Source organism: Phodopus roborovskii, unplaced genomic scaffold, assembly GCF_943737965.1.
Source record: "Phodopus roborovskii unplaced genomic scaffold, PHOROB, whole genome shotgun sequence".
Lineage (NCBI taxonomy): Eukaryota > Metazoa > Chordata > Mammalia > Rodentia > Cricetidae > Phodopus > Phodopus roborovskii.
The window spans coordinates 6306440-6324635 of record NW_026126480.1 but is presented as its reverse complement, the minus strand read 5'-3'; positions in this window follow the sequence as shown (position 1 = coordinate 6324635).

Here is an 18196-nt window from a genome sequence, read left to right as displayed (position 1 = left end):
AGCTCTATCTCAAGAACCATGTCTGCCTGCATGTCACAGTACTTCCTGCAATCATGTTAATGAACTCGACCTCTGACTTGCTATCCAGCTTCAATTAAGTATTTTCCTTTCTAACAATTGCCATGGTCTCTTCACTGCAAGAGGGTGTTGATAAGTTCACCAAACCTGTAGGAAGTAAAATTAAAGGAGAGTGACACATTCATGGAACAAAGTCTGAATCTTCTTGCCTCCTCCTCTAGAATTCTGGGGTACAGGTTTGTTTCACGATGCCAGGGCTCAATCATTTTTTATATTTTTATTATTGTTTTGTTTGTTTCCTTGTGATAGGAACTGAGAAGGTAGATGAGGAATACATTTGCACCTCAAAGCAAATCCCTGGAGAATTGATGGTCTTTCCAAAATAGTCCTTGAGCTAGAGTTTTAAGCAGTTCTTAGGCATGTAATGTGGGTGTTCTTCATTGGATTCCAGTCGTCTGAAGAAACAGCAAGTGGTCTTAACTGCTGAGACACATTCCAACCACCTCATATGTATTATGATATATATATATATATAATGACAAATACCATGGTATTAAATATGTAGATATATATTTAAACATATAATTAAACATGATGTTATTGTATAATTATAGATTTTGGTATAATATGTAATTATACATATAAAATGATAACTATGGGTTGAAAAAGATATTAAATACAAGGAAGCTGGGTAAGTGGCTCAGCAGCTAAGGCCACTTGCTGCTTTTTTAGAAGACCAGAATTCAGTTTGACACATATATATATATATGTATATATATATATATATACATATATATATATGTGTGTGTGTGTGTGTGTGTGTGTGTGTGTGAATTATATGTATATATGTATATATTTTATATTTCTGGGGAACAATTGCTGATGGAGAAATAAGCCCTCATTTTATGACTATTTGGTATCAGTCTGTGAATACAATATACACATATAATAATAATGTAATAATAATGATTTTTTTCTGGTTAGAAATTTTATACCATATCTATGCATATATTTAACTATAAATCATGTGAGGGAGAGAAGGGATTACCATTCATTAATTTATACACAAAATATTCCCCTTTACCATAAAAGTTATAGCAAAATGCTCCTGTTTGACACAATATGCAGCAAGACTAAGAAATTTTGCTGGTCAAAGAACTGATGAACAAAGAATAATTACATATAAATACAGCTAGCTTAATATTTGCTGCAAAATAGCAAATATTTCATTTAAGTAAACAATAATAGGGACAGAAGTATGACAGTATTAATGTTCCATGATTCTACAATATTGAGTATGTAGTGTACAGTCCTGCTGCCATAACACAGCAGTCAATGCTGTAACATACCCATAGCACACCAAGTTAAGTAATGTGTAAGAGAGAATAAATGATCAACCATGCTGCAGACTTAATAAGCCACAATGTTGAAAGTAGGACTGAATTTCCTGATTCTAATGCTTTCATTCTTCCACATTATCCTATACATCTTTATTTCTGTTTCTTCATTCCTATCCCACACATAGAAAATATAACAATTTAGCACCCATGGGTAAATGCGAATGAAACCCGCCACTCAGTTTTATTTGACTTCCCAGATCTTGACACATGAGTTATCCAAGAATGCATGCTTGTGCCACTTTCCACTGCATGCCTACGATATTGACTGCTGTTTGTATCTAGCAGCAGATAGTCTCTGTCCTGTTTGAACTACTTATGATTAAAGAACCCACTATACAAATTGAAGTGTGTTTAAACTAAAGTGCTGATGAAATGATCCTTACCATGGCCTTACAGCCCTAGAAGATGTGGCAAATTATCATTCACTTCAAAAAATGAAGACACTGAGAATAGACATATTTTTGTAATCATAAAGTTAGAAAAAGAGAAACTGTCAAAGTTCAGTGTGAAATTATTATTAAAGTGTATATGCTATAAGGAAGAAGGGCTGGGAAAATGTTGAGTTTCAAAGACAGAACATAGAGGAATTTTGAACTGATTTATATTATTTTCTCTCTTTGAATCACATTCAAATAAGAAACATTAAAATTTCAGAAGCTTGAAAAAAATTAAATCAAATAAATTCCATGCCCAGATAACTTTTTTTTTCTTGTTTTTCTGCATGGCTGACAATGAACCAAATAAGTAATTTGTGATTAGTTATTAGAATACTTAGATTCAATTTTTGTCAGTCATACTTTCAAATTTGACAAAGATTTTTTTTTGTTTACTGCCACTCATTACTGAATCTTTTGATACTAACCTAGAATAGATGGAATTTAATTATTGCAGTATTTCTTTTAAATTTAACAAACAAGTTTGCCTTTTATCCTCCAGGAGAATCAATGCTGGTGTCTTTGTTAGAGTAGTGAGTAGACTACATGGATTTGTACACAACTATGGCTATTTACAGCTTGTAGATACTGGTAATATACACCAAGCACTTACAAAAAAAACAGTTTCTCTTCATTATGTGTGTAAATATGTATACAGGCATGGATATGCAGGTTCATGTGTATGTGTGTGATTTAGAAAATCTTTGAGTATTATACTTAGGAATATCTTCATCTCTACCCCCTATGAAACAGATTATTCCTTTGTCATGGATAATCCATTTGGCTAATCTAATTGCTTAGAAAGCCCCAGATATCCTCCTGAATCTGACTCCCTAGTGGAGAATTTACAAGCACACACTTGACATTATTATGGGAGTGAAAGGGATTAAACTCAGGTTATTATTGTTGGAAGGCAAACACTTCAGTGAATAAGAATCTCCATCATCCAGGGCTAAACTTTCTTACTGTTTAAAAACTGACAATAAAACAATGGGTAAATTAAAGTAATGCTTTTATGAAGCAAAATTGGAATCTACTCTTTTAATATAATATTTTGTTATTTCTGAGACTTTCATACATGCATGCAAAATATCTGGATCACACTCATGCCCCAGCTCTTCACCTAACTCCTCCCCAATTAACTATCATCATCAATACATCATGACTTTCTGTTCTCTTTTGATTATATTTTCTATAGTTAATTGATTTCCATTTGTGCTCCCCTTATACTCATGGCAATGGTGGTATTCACTGGTTCCTGGCTTATCAGGGCCACAACATAAAGAAAACTAAATGTCTTTCCCCAAAAGACATCAACATTTAAATATCTCCTTAAGTAGGGATAGAAGTTCATGAGCCCGGCCTATCTCTGCGGGTCCCTCGGAGTTTCTGCTTGCAAGATCCTTGACCCCCAAATCAGGGCCCCTGCCAAAGAACGAGGTCTCAGTGGGAGAGCGCCAGTTTCCACTGAGATCCCACTACCCTGCAAAACCTTCTCAAGTTCAAGCTCAGCCCTCATCCTCTTTTGCCGGCTATTGGCCAGAGCTATTGGCCAGAGCTATTGGCCAGAGGATCACTGTGAGTACCTGCTGGCATCTTCTTCTGGATCCTCATCCTTGACCCCATCCCTGGATCCCTGTCTGCGGAGAAACCTCCTAGAGAGCTTGGACCACACAGAGCTACAGATATTGAATCTCAGATCCAATAAGCCCATCGGGTAAGTACCATAGAGAGAGGGAAGAGACACCACCAACACCTACTGGAAGAAACTATGGGAAGAAGGCAACACAAGAGAACACCTAACAACAGAAAGACAAACATGACACCAACAGAATCTAGGGAATCTACACCAAATAGAATGGAACACAACAACAAAGCAGAGGAAGCAGAAGGGTACGACTTAAAAATCACAATCATAAAAATGATAGAGGCCCTCAAAGAAGATGTGAGAAAATCCGTTAAAGAAATGGAGGACAAAACGAACAAAAAAGTGGAAAAATGAACATATTCCTTAAGGAAAGTACAGAAAGCCAAGAAAAAACAATTGACCAGGTGAAGGAAACGGTTCAAGACTTCAAAACTGAAATTGAGAAAATAAAGGCAACACAAACAGAAGGAAGGCTGGAAATTGAAAAGCTGGGCAAAAAATCGGAAACCACACACACAAGCATAACCAATAGAATTCAAGATATGGAAGAGAGAATCTCAGGCGCAGAAGATAAAATAGAAGAAATAGATTCATCGACCAAAGAAAACCATAAATCCAACAAATCGTTAACACAAAACATCCAGGAAATGTGGGAAACCATGAAAAGGCCAAACCTAAGAATAATAGGCATAGACGAAGGTGAGGAAGCCCAGCTCAAAGGTGCTGAAAACCTATTCAACAAAATCATGGAGGAAAACTTTCCAAATCTGAAGAAGGACATGCCCATGAAAGACCAAGAAGCATACCGAACACCAAATAGGCTGGACCAAAGAAAAAAGACCCCTCGACATATAATAATCAAAAGACCAAGCATGCAGAATAAAGAAAGAATATTAAGAGCAGCAAAGGAAAAAGGACAGGTAACATATAAAGGCAGACCTATCAAAATTACAACTGACTTCTCCAATGGAAACCCTCAAGGCCAGAAGGTCCTGGATAGATGTTCTAAAAGTATTAAGAGAACACGGATGCCAGCCTAGGCTACTATACCCACCAAAACTCTCAGTCAATATAGATGGAGAGAACAAGATATTCAATGATAAAACCAGATTTTCCCAATATGTATCTACAAATCCAGCCCTACAGAAAGTACTGGAAGGAAAATTCCAACCCAAGGAAGGTAACTACGCCCACAAAAATGTAGGCAACAGATGATCCAACTACACCAGAAACCTAGGGTGAAGCAGAACAAATATATTCACAATACCACTGCCAACAACAAACCTAAACCAAACAAGAATCAACAATCAATGGACCTTTCTCACCCTCAACATTAATGGTCTTAACTCACCTATAAAAAGACACAGGCTAACAGAATGGATACGAAGACAGAATCCATCCTTCTGCTGCATACAAGAAACACATCTTAGCTCCAAAGATAGACATTACCTCAGGGTAAAGGGTTGGGAAAAGATTTTCCAATCAAATGAAATAAGAAGCAAGAAGGCGTAGCTATCCTCATATCTAACAAGTTAGACTTCAAACCAAAACTAGTCAAAAGAGATGAAGACGGTCATTTCATATTCATCTCAGGAGAAATCCATCAACACAAAGTCTCAATTCTGAACATCTATGCCCCTAATACAAAGTCACCCACATTCGTAAAAAAAACACTACTAAAACTCAAAGCTCATATAAAACCTCACACACTTATAGTAGGAGACTTCAATACACCACTCTCAACACTAGACAGGACCACAAATCAGAAACTCAACAAAGAAACAAAAGAATTAACAGAAGTTATGTCTCAACTGGGGTTAACAGACATCTATAGAACATTCCATCCAAAGACAAAAGAATATACCTTCTTCTCTGCTCCACATGGAACCTTCTCTAAAATCAACCACATACTAGGAGACATAACAAACCTCAACACATACAAGAGAATAGGAATAGTCCCCTGTATCTTATCGAACCACCATGCTTTAAAATTGGAATTCAACAACAACACAAATAGCAGAAAACCTGCAAAATCATGGAAACTTAACAATGTGCCATTGCACCACTCCTGGGTCAAAGAAGAAATAAAGAAAGAAATTAAAGACTTTCTAATATTCAACGAGAATGAGGATACAACATACCCGAACTTATGGGACACCTTGAAAGCGGTGCTAAGAGGGAAGTTCATTGCACTAAGTGCCCATATGAAGAAAACAGAGGATAGTCACATAAAAGAATTAACAGCCCAACTGAAAACCTTAGAACAGAGAGAAGCGAATTCACCCCGCAGGAGCAGACGCCAGGAAATAATCAACTTGAGGGCTGAAATCAACAAAATAGAAATCAGGAAAACAAAACAAAAAAATCAATGTAACAAAGAGTTGGTTTTTTGAGAAAATCAACAAGATAAACAAACCTTTATCGAAATTAACGAAAAAGCAGAGACAGGACATGCAAATTAACAAAATCAGAAAAGAAATGGGGAACATAACAACAGACACAGAGGAAATCCAGTCAATTTTCAGGTCATACTTTGAAAATCTGTATTCCACAAAAATTGAAAATTCAAAGGAAATGGACCAGTTTCTGGATAACTATCACTTACTAAAATTAAATCAAGAACAGACAAACAGCTTAAATAGACCTATAACCCGCAATGAAATAGAAGCAGTCATCAAAAGCCTTCCAACGAAAAAAAGTCCAGGGCCAGATGGATTCAGTGCAGAATTCTACCAGACATTCAAGGAAAAACTAATACCACTACTCCTCAAACTGTTCCACAAGATAGAAACAGAAGGTTTATTGCCAAACTCTTTTTATGATGCCACAATAACTTTGGTACCCAAACCTCACAAAAACACAACTAAGAAAGAAAACTACAGACCAATATCCCTGATGAACATCGATGCAAAAATACTCAATAAAATACTGGCAAACCAAATCCAAGAATACATCAGAGAAATCATCCATCATGATCAAATTGGCTTCATCCCTGGATTGCAGGGATGGTTTTACATATGAAAATCTATCAACGAGATCCACCATATAAACAAACAGAAACAGAAAAAGCATATGATTATCTCCCTAGATTCGGAGAAAGCCTTCGAAAAAATTCAACACCCTTTCATGTTAAAGGTATTAGAGAGGTCAGGGATAACAGGAACATACCTAAACAAAATAAGAGCAATATATAGCAAACCAATTGCCAACATCAAACTGAATGGAGAGAAACTTAAACCAATTCCTCTAAAATCAGGAAAAAGACAAGGCTGTCCTCTCTCTCCATATCTCTTCAATATCGTACTAGAAGTTGTAGCTAATGCTATAAGACAACAAAAGGGGATCAAGGGCATCCAAATTGGAAAGGAAGAAGTCAAACTGTCTCTCTTTGCAGATGATATGATAGTTTACAAAAGCGACCCAATAAACTCTACCAGGGAATCCTACAGCTGATAAACACCTTCAGCAAACTAGCAGGATACAAGATAAACTCAAAAAAATCAGTAGCCCTATTTTTTTCAGACGACAAAGAGGCAGAGAAAGAAATCAGAGAAACATCACCCTTTCTAATAGCCACAAGAAACATAAAGTATCTTGGTGCAATGCTTACCAAACAAGTAAAAGACCTATATAATAAGAACTTTGTGACTCTAAAGAAAGAAATTAAAGAAGATACCAGAAAATGGAAAGATCTCCCATGCTCTTGGTTAGGTAGGATAAATATAGTAAAAATGGCAATCTTACCAAAAGCAATCTACAGATTCAATGCAATCCCCATTAAAATCCCACCACAATTCTTCACCGACCTTGAAAGGATAATAATCAACTTTATATGGAAAAAAAAACCAGGATAGCCAAAACAACCCTAATACAATGAAAGAACGTCAGGAGGCATCACCATTCCTGACTTTAAGCTCTACTACAGAGCTATAGTTCTGAAAACAGCCTGGTATTGGCATAAAAATAGACAGGTAGACTAATGGAATCGAGTTGAAAATCCTGATATTAAACCACATACCATGAACACCTGATTTTTGACAAAACAGCTAAAATTATACAATGGGGCCAAGACAGCATCTTCAACAAATGGTGCTGGCACAATTGGATGAGAGTGTGTAGAAGACTGCAGATAGACCCATATCTCTCACCATGCACAAAACTCAAGTCCAAATGGATCAAAGACATCAACATCAATCCAGCCACATTGAACCTCTTAGAAGAGAAAGTAGGAGGTACCCTTGAACAATTTGGTATAGGAGACCGCTTCTTGAACATAACTCCAGGGGCACAGACACTGAAAGAAACAATTAATAAATGGGATCTCTTCAAACTTAGAAGCTTCTGTAATGCAAAGGACACAGTTGACAAGACCAAACGGCAGCCCACTGACTGGGAAAAGATTTTCACTAATCCTATATCCGACAAAGGGCTGATCTCCGAAATACCCAAAGAACTCGGGAAACTAGTCAACAAAACACCAAATAACCCTATTAAAAAATGGGGTACAGAACTGAAGAAAGAATTCTCAATAGAGGAAATAAAAAAGGCTGAAAGACACTTGAGAAAATACTCCACATCCTTAGCTATCAGGGAAATGCAAATCAAAACAACTTTGAGATACCATCTTACCCCTGCCACAATGGCTAAAATTAGAAACACTAGTGATGACTTATGTTGGAAAGGATGTGGAGAATGTGGAACACTCCTCCACTGCTGGTGGGAGTGCAAACTCATACAGCCATTTTGGAGATCAGTATGGCGTTTCCTCAGCAAAATGGGAATTAGTTTACCACAGGACCCGGCAATCCCCCTCTTAGGCATATACCCAAAGGATTCACATCTATGCAACAAAGACATCTGTTCAACTATATTCATAGCAGCACTATTTGTAATAGCAACCTAGATGTCCCTCAATTGAAGAATGGTTAATGAAGATGTGGCTCATCTACACAATGGAATACTACTCTGCAGAAAAAAATAATGGTATCTTGAAATTCGCAGGCAAGTGGATGGCACTTGAAGAAACCATCCTGAATGAGGTAACCCAGTCACAAAAAAGAGGAACACAGTATGTACTCACTCATATATGGATTTTAGAACTAGATCAAATGATCACCAGCCTATATTTCACATCACCAGAGGAACTAGGAAACAAGGTGTATTCTAAGAGATTCATATAAAGTCCCTCACAGAACTGGGAAGGGACAAGTCCCCCAGAGCTCAGGTGAAGTGGGGGAGGACAGCGAATGGAGAGAGAAGTAGGAGAAAATGAGGGGGAGGAGAGGAAGTCATGTGCAACCAGGAGAATTGAGCCTGGTTAGGAATGGAAGATAGGAAAGAGAGAGAGGGAGAGACAGAGACAGAGAGAGAGAACATAAAAGAGAGAGCCAATATTGGTTTGAAGATAAAGTTGAACACAAAGAAAGGTCGAGAAAACTACAAGACTGCTCCCAACTAACAATCTCAGCTTCCGTGGAAAGGCCATCAAAAATGCCCTTCCCGGAGAGTGATCAACAACTAACTTCTCCATGGAGCCCTCAACTAATGCCTGTTGAAAATAGGAGCAAACATCCATATATAAACATTGAGTCGAACTAGAACCCATAAGCAGATGGAGAGGACAAGACCATGCCGTAGAAGCACATAGAGACAGCTTACCTGAACAAGGAGGAGCTAAGGGCCACTAGACTGATAGCTGGGAAGCCAACAGGGGACTGATTCGGGCCCCCCTGGATATGGGTCTCAGCCAGAAGGTCTGAGCAGGCTAAGAGACCTCAGACAGTGGAGCCAGGATGTATCCCTGGTGCACAAAAGGACTTTGCAAACATATGCCCCATGGAGGGATAACTGCCTTATTCTAGAGACAGGAGAGAAGCCCTAGTCCCTACTTCACAGGACCTGTCACATCTACATGACCCCAACTGGATGGCATTCCCCTACATATGGAATTATGGTGGGGGGATGGGACAGGAGGGTGTTTAGAGTGCATGTGAGAGGGCAGAAAGGGTAAAAGGGAGGGAGGGAGGGAGGGAGAGGGAACTGGGATCGACATGTAAAATAATAAATTAAAAAAAATGCTTTGACTCCAAAATTTAACTTGAAGAACAAGTTACTGAGGAAAAGGATTTCTATTTTTGTTTCCACAGAAAATGAAAAGATGTGGATTCCTTCCAGACTAATGTGGTTTGATCACGCCAGACCGCCTGAAACAGAGTACAAGCTGATCCTACATTCAAAACAGCTGGACAAAACAGCCCTACAGACTAAAGCTAGGATATCTGAATCTTCTTTGAATCCCCCAAGACAGCGCTACCAGCAGGAAGTAGTTTGGAAAGAACTAAGCCCAAATTCCCAAATATTGTGTATAAGTGTTTGTTTTCATTTAATTGGACTTTGTTATATAAAATTAAATAAAAAATATAAATAAAAAAAAGAAGAAGTTCATGAGCCTATTGATGTTAAAGTAGATAGTGGGCTTGATCTTGTGTTCTGTAGGCAATGACAGCTGCTGTGAATTCATGAGTGCTGTAATCACATCCTAACTAGGAGATAACTTTTTTCTGTCCAGTCCTTGCCATTGGCTTTTACAATCTTTCTCCCCTTCTTACATCATGTTCTCTAAGCATTCAGGACCTGGGTGTGTGATATCACTGTTTCATTTGTGACTGAGAACTCTGTACTTGAAGCATTTTTGAGTTTTGCACTAACTAACTTCTAACCACTGTTCATTACACAAATACATTTCTCTGATTGTTCTGGGAGCTGCATTAATCTTTGAGGATACATTTACAAATGTAGAGAACAGTCAGATGCCATGTACATTTAGCAAAATAGTAGTAGTATGTTCACTCCCATGCCCTACAATTTCCTCATTCACAGGTTCTTTGTCAGATTTAAAATATCTAAATACAATTCATTCTGTGGAGTTGTCCCTAAATACAATCACAAAGTAGTTCTACTCACATAATCATGACACTATTGTGCTTGTTATTATATTTTTCATCTAAGTCACTATAGAAGCTCACGGTGATCAAAGCAGGATAAAGGCTTCAATGACTTCCTCCACCCAAGAACAGGTATAGTACTTCCTGGGGCTATAAAAGTTAATTAGTAATAAAGAAATTTTCTGGCCAGTACCACTGGATTTTCTTATGTCCTGTGACCAAAGTATAGGTTATCATCAGCAATAGGGTCAATCTTAATTAAGACTTCTATAGCTGTGATAAAATACCATGATCAAAAGAAACTTGCTGAAAATGAGTTTCTTTCATCTTACATTTTATTGTCTATCATCCAGGGAAGTCAGTGCAGGAACTCAAGGCAGAAACTTGGAGGCAATAACTAAAGTATATGCAGGAATGTTACTTAACGGTTTGACCTATGACTTTTAAGAGTTTTTATTTTACCATCCAGTATCACCTGCCTGGTAATTTACTCAACCAAAATGGTCTGGGCACTACTACATCAATCATTAATCACCAAAATATCCCATGGGGTGGATTATAAAACAATATTTTTGTTTGTTTGTTTTTCAAGGCTGGGTTTCTCTGTGTAACAGCTTTTGCTATCCTGGAATTAAATTTAGACGAGGCTAGCCTCAAACCAACAGAGATCCACCTGCCTCTGCCTCCCAAGTGCTGGAATTAAAAGTGTGTACCACCACTTCCAAGCCTACTGACCTATCTTATGGAGGCACTTTCTCAACTTAGTTTCTGTCCTCTCAGATGTTAACAAAAAACTAACCATCACAGGGCCTTACTATACACTTTAGTGGACAGCCAAGAGCAATTTACTGTATGGTTAATTCTGTTAATTTTCTGTACTGTTTTAGAAGGCTCAACCAAGAACTAGTGTTTGGGTATGTCACACATTCAACTAGGATTTTTATTTGCAACCTATGCTTCTGAGAGGAACATTGTCCTTTCAAGATCTGTGAAGAATTGTGCTGCGATTTTGATGGGGATATCATTGAATCTGTAGATTGCTTTTGACAAGATTTCCATTTTTATTTTGTTGATCCTACTTATCCAAGAGCATGGAAGATCTTTCTTTTTTCTGGTATCTTCTTTAATTTCTTTAAAGACTCAAAGTTCTTATTATAAACGTCTTTCACTTGTTTGGTTAATATTACCCCAAGATATTTTATATTGCTTGTGGTTATTGTAGAAGGTATCTTTCTCAGCCCCTTTATCATGTGTATGTAGAAGGGCTACTGATTTTTTTTTGAGTTAATAGTGTATCCTGTCACTTTCCTAAAGGTGTTTATCAGCTGTAGGAGTTCCCTGGTAGAGTTTTACAGGTCACTTAAATGTAAAACTGCAAATAGTGATAGCTTGACTTCTTCCTTTTCAATTGGTATCCCCTTGATCTCCTTTTGTTGTCTTATTGTTCTAGCTAGTACATCAAGTACAATACTGAAGAGATATGGAGAGAGTGGAAGCCTTGTCTTGTTCCTGATTTTAGAGGAGCATTGTCTCATGTGTAGTATAACTCCAATAATGGTATCTGACAGATTCTGTCAAAATTATAGTTCCTATTACTCATATACATGTAGCATAAATAATAAAAACCCAGAGAAAGATATTGGGGTTAAAGATGAAGATCAAAGAAACAAAATGGCCATTTGCTTGCTTTTAACTCTACCTCAGACTAAAAGGGCTTTGCTGTCCTCAGATTGCATCTCCAGACACCACTACTTCTCTGAATGTAGTGCTCTCCACCAAACCTCAGGCTGCAATGCATTCCTGTCTCCTCCTGCCTAATATTCCTCTCTCAAACCACCTCCCTACTTCTGGTATTAGAGTTGCGAGCTCTGATTCTCTTTTAGGCTGATTCACTCCCATGTAGTCCAAGGTGGCCTAAAATTAGCAGAAATCCATCTGTCTCTGTCTCTTGAGTCCTGGGATTAAAGATGTATACCACCACTGCCTCTATGGTTGCAGATAGCTTTGCACTCTGATCTACAGGCAAGCTTTACTTGTTATCTCATAAACAAAGTTTATATATATATATATATATATATATATATATATATATATATATATATATACAAACACACACACACACACACACACACACACACAGAGAGAGAGAGAGAGAGAGAGAGAGAGAGAGAGAGAGAGGAGAAGTTTGATAAAGCCATATGGGCCCTAATTTTATTTTATTTTTAGAGTTTTAAAAAAATATGCATATGGGAATTTTTCCATGTTGCATGTATTGAACCAGAAAGTATGTCTAGTGTGCCTGTTTTGGAGCTGGAGTTATATGCTACTGTGAGACTGTAAGTTCTAGGAAGCAAACCTAAGGAGTTGAAAGACAGACACCTATTATTGACTGCTGAGCCAATTCTCCAGCCCCTGGACTATATTCTTTAAATAATGTTTTAATGTAGATTTGATGGGAGATGTCATTCTGTATATATGTTTCTCATACTGGTTAATGAATAAAGCACTGTTGGCCAATAGGAAAGCAAGATGGGGGGACTAGGAGATGAGGAGGAAAGAGGAAGTAGGAAGGAGGAGTCAACATGGAGAGGCTGGGGAGATCAGACTCAGGCCCCATTCCCCAGTAAGATGAAAGCACGTGGAGATATTAGATCAACAGAAATGGGTTAATACTTAAGACAGAGCTTTCCAATAAGAAACTAGTACCTTGCCAACAGCATTATATCAAATACAGAGTCCCTGTGTATTATTTGGGGCTGGTGCGGCAGCAGGACCAGACCCGCAGAAGGAGGAGAAACCTTACTGCTTATATAGATTTAAACACAGGCACCAAAAGAGGCAGAGAAAGACATATGAGACAATGACAATAATTCATAATAACACCTATCAGAGAGTTTATATAAGCTTTGCAAGAACAAAACACTTAAAGTGATTTTTGTAAATAAAATAATTCATGAGGTTTGCTAGTAAAGTATTCAACTTAAAAGAAATTGTGCCATAAATATTTAATTTACCTTATTGTGATTTTGTTTTTTAAGTTCGTATGGCTGTTCCTGAAATTATAATAGCAGTTGCTTTCTAGGTTCTGCAACTTGCTGGCAATGCAACTTTGATCCCAACATGAACTTTTTCCTTAATTCCTTCTTGACAAACAATCATAAATGCTGAGTTTCACAGGTTACCAGATGAATTGGTAGTCCTACAGCTTAAATTCCTCGAATATGTGACATGTAAATATTGAGTTTCAATTGAGTTTCCTGTTTGTCTTATGAATACTCCAAAATTGTAAGGCTTAGTTCAACTGAGGGTCAATTCCTGAGCATTTACAGACCACTGCTTCTTACTAAGCTTTAATACCACTCTCCAATGAACAAGGGCAAAAGTATACAGTCAAAGGCATGCAGATAGGGCCTGCCCTTCTGCCACATGCACCACCGAATCTTCCAGCAACAGTGGAATGGATGGCAGAGAAGCTCTCTCAGGGGCTGGCAAAAAAGGGAGAAGTTATCTCTTGAACCTGAAGGCAGATGCGTGTGCCAAAAAACTAACTGAAAAGCCCAAATGATTAGGCAAGTGATCTATTTGGCTATGCACTCCAAAGAGCATGCTTCCAGCAAATGTTCCGGTATGAGAAAGCCAAATGTTTGAGTTCAAATGAAATTGCTTTCTTCTACTTCAATTCCTTTAGATTAATATAGCTAGGCTGAGGAAGCAGATCCTGAATCCAGAAAGACAGGTTCAAAGCCACCTTTGGAACTGCTTCTAAGGCCATGTCTACCTGATATTTTTTATTATTATTTTAACTAATTTAGAAACAATCTAATTTTACATATCAATCCTAGTTCCCTTCCCTTCCTATCATCCTATGCTCTACACTGACCCTGCCATCCCACTCCCCCATCCACTCCCCAGGGAGTGTGTCCACTTCCCAGGGAGGTTGAGTCCTTCCATGGGGGATAATCAAAGTCTATCACATCATTTGAGGGAGGACCTAGGGCCTCCTTCATGTATCTTAGCTGAAGGAGTATCTCTTCATGGGGATTAGGTTCTCAAAGTCCGTTTGCACATTAAGGATAAACACTGGTTCCACCATCAGAGGTCCTATAGTCTACTCAGGCATTCTAACTGGCACCCATATTCAGATGGCTTAGTTCAGTCCTGATCTTTAAGGTCTTGTTCTTACTGCCCCTCATGTGCTGGAAGTTTTCTGACCTCCCCCATGAGGTCCCCCTTCCCTTTGAAAGTATTTGAAGGATGGAAGTTAACTTTGAACTTCAGAATTCCAGTTTGTTTTCCACTTAGCATTCTCTTGCCCAATGGAATTGTAATGAAAATGGGACGTTAAATCATTTACAACTGCATATCTCAGGATAACTTCCATCAAAAGAAGCATAGACTACTGATTTCTCTACATATTTTGACAGTTTTTCCAAAATTCAATCACTTTTCTCTTAGGTCATTAATTTCCTATAAAAATAATACAGTGACAAGTGGATAAAATAAGCCTATTTATCCTCAACATAGTTGATTTTATTTATTTTACTTTCTAGAATATATGCAGATGATTTAATACATCTTTATGCAGAAACAGGAATGAAATATTACTTTAGAAATATTACTGTAGCAACTGATTATAAGATAGTGTTTCATCTTGTGTGGAAATCACAATCCATAGCTATTCATGTCACCTTTATAAAATGGTACAATATTTGCATATAACTGTGAAGTTTGCTGTATGCATGAAATCAGCTTTAGCTTATTTATGTCTGCTACAATGTACATAACCTTGTAACTAGCTGTGTTATATAGTTTAAGAGGCAATCTCTATCTAATAGATATAGATAGATATAGAGATATGATAAAAAAAATTTCAACTGGTTGGTGAAATTTGCAGATGTATTATGTTTCATTGTGCTTGTGTGTGAAGACAGGGAGAAAGAAATAGAGAGGAGAAAGCAAGATCATTTCTTTACAAATCCCTCTCATATGATCTACACTCAAAGTTTTGTTTTTCCTTAAGTTCAAATTTTGTCTTTCTTACCTAAATCATTGTCCTTGTTTTATGAAATTTTATAATATATCTAATTACCTAAGATTTATTTTCATGTCAATGGATTCAGACAGAACTTTCAAGATATGAAAACTTTGTGCTGAAATTAGTTAAAACAGATGTAAAGTTATGTGTGTTTTCACAAGTGTATATATGAATAACTCAATGTACATTGAAGTGAACTGCATCTGTACATTATATGTCTCTCCACATTTCATTAGATTATTGTATGTCTATACCTTAGTAAACACTTAAGTTTAATTTGTTGAGACAATAAATTGTCATCAACTACAAAGTCAAATATGGATGAAAACACTTTTCTAATACAAAGAAATGTTTGTGCCCTTCTTGATAATGAGATTAATAACTAATTTATATGCCATCATAGAGCCTTTATCCAGTAGCTGATGGAAACAGAAGCAGACACCCACAGCTAAACACTGAGCTGACCGAATTCCTAGAGTCCAGTTACAGATAAGGAGGAGTGATAAGAAAAAGGGTCAAGACCAGGCTACAGAAACCCACAGAGACAGCTGACCTGAACAAGAGGGAGCTCATGGACTACCAGACTGAGAGCTGTGAAACCAGCATTGAACCAACTCAGACCCCCTGAATATGGGTCTCAATTAGAAGACCTCAATTAGAAGTCTAAGGGACCTCTGACAGTGGAACCAGGATGTATCCTTGGTGCAGGAATGGACTTTGGGCGCACATTTCCCATGGAGGGATACTCCCTCAATCTAGAGGCAGGAGGGAGGGCCTAGACCCTACTCCAAGTTATTTGACAGTTTTTGATGATTCCCTCCTGGAAGGCATCATCCTCCCTGTGAAGTGGGTGGGGAATGGGATAGAAAAGAAGGGTTGGGGAATGGGAAGGAGGGAGAGAATGGAAACTGGGATCAATATGTAAAAGAAATATAATTTAAAAAAATTTTTTTTTGTGTGTTGGGAACACAAATGCCCTTACACCCACAGAGCACTAGGGAAGGAGAAATGTTAAACACAGGTATTTATACTCCTTTTTTCCTGCCCAGAAGGCTGAGAATGGATACTGTTTAGTAGCTGGTTTCCTCTTTGCTGTCTGTAGTGCAAACTCAACCACCTTTGTCTGTAGAGGCAGACTTAAACCAAATTCCCTAAATGATTATACAGAATTTTCTCTATCTAGACCATAATCTTTAGCTCCCATAGTTCAAAGAACATATACTTATGGAAGGTGCCATACACATGTATTTTATGAACAACTATCCTCTATGCTATCTTGTCAGAGACCAGAGGCCTTTTAGCCATAGAATTTACATTCATGGTTTCTGAGTAACCATGCCTTAAGCTTTATTGTGCACCTGAAACTAGAATAATTGTTGCCTAGACATTTTTTCCAAAGTGCACTGTGTTCTAAATCTGCCTAACAATAAACTGCCTTGCATTAGGACCCATCCCCCTCCAATGTCTGATCTAGGTTGACACAGTAACTATGAACCAAGTTCCATTGTCATCTCTTTGCAGATTTTCCCTGAATTAACACCTGAAGTGTTTCCCTCAAACATAATGAGAAAAGACTAGAATTTAGGTCAGTCCCTTTAGATCCTCTCCAGAGGCTCTGTGAATGTATTTCTTAAACTGATGCATGGATGTTCTGATTAGGAAATATTGTGGTTGGAGAGTTACACACTGATAGTAATGTTTATCTGGTCCTACTTTATCCAATTCAATGTTTAAATTACTTCAATATATATTACATTCTTAAGGGAATAGATACATTTTAACTGAGAGATTAATACAGATACATTTTTGTCAAGTCAGGGTAAATTTGTATTGCTGTGGAGATTTGGCTACTGATGCACAAAACTTTTGCCATAATGAAGTTTACTTCCTTGAAAGTCTCTGTTACTCTACTGCTGTGTAGTCAGTGAATAAAAATGAAGGATACACATCTAGAATAAGGTACCATTTGAAGAATGCCTGAGATTTCAGCCTGTGATTCCAAGACACCTGTATTTCATTGAGTAGTTGAGCAAACTAGACATATACTACTTATATCTCTGTTAGAAATAACCAGGTCAAACATATTTTTTTTTTAGATCTTAACATCTTACCTCCATCCTCTAGTGTCTACCCTTTTATTTTTATAAATTTATTTATTATTTTTTCTTATTTTACATGTAGATCCCAGTTAGCTCTCCCTCTCTCCCATGCCCCCCAAGTCCCCTCCCATCCCACTCCCCCCCCACTTCACAGGGAGGGTGATGCCTTCCAGGAGGGATCATCAAAATCTGTCATTTGTCTGCCCTTCTATTTAACATTACTCGTTTGTATTCTTAATGATTCAGCTATGTGAGTTTGAAAGAAGGAAATCTCATAGAAACATTGACAATACTAACTTTTCTGGGATGATATCAGAATAATTAATTCAAAATATAAATCAATCATGTTTCACTCTAAAAAATAACTCTGCTGTTTCAGTTTCTTATGTGGTGGTATACTATTTTTGATTTATAAAACTTGCCTGAGAATTCAGTAACCAAAGACAGCCACAAGCCATAGAATCCAGGCACACACCTTTAATCCCAGCAGCCAGAAGCTAGGAGATGGTGGTACACACCTTTAATCCTAGGACTCAGGATTAAGAGGTAGACAGATCTCTGTGAATTCAAGGACACCCAGAGAGACTCAAGATTGATCCTAAAGAAAATCTTCTAACA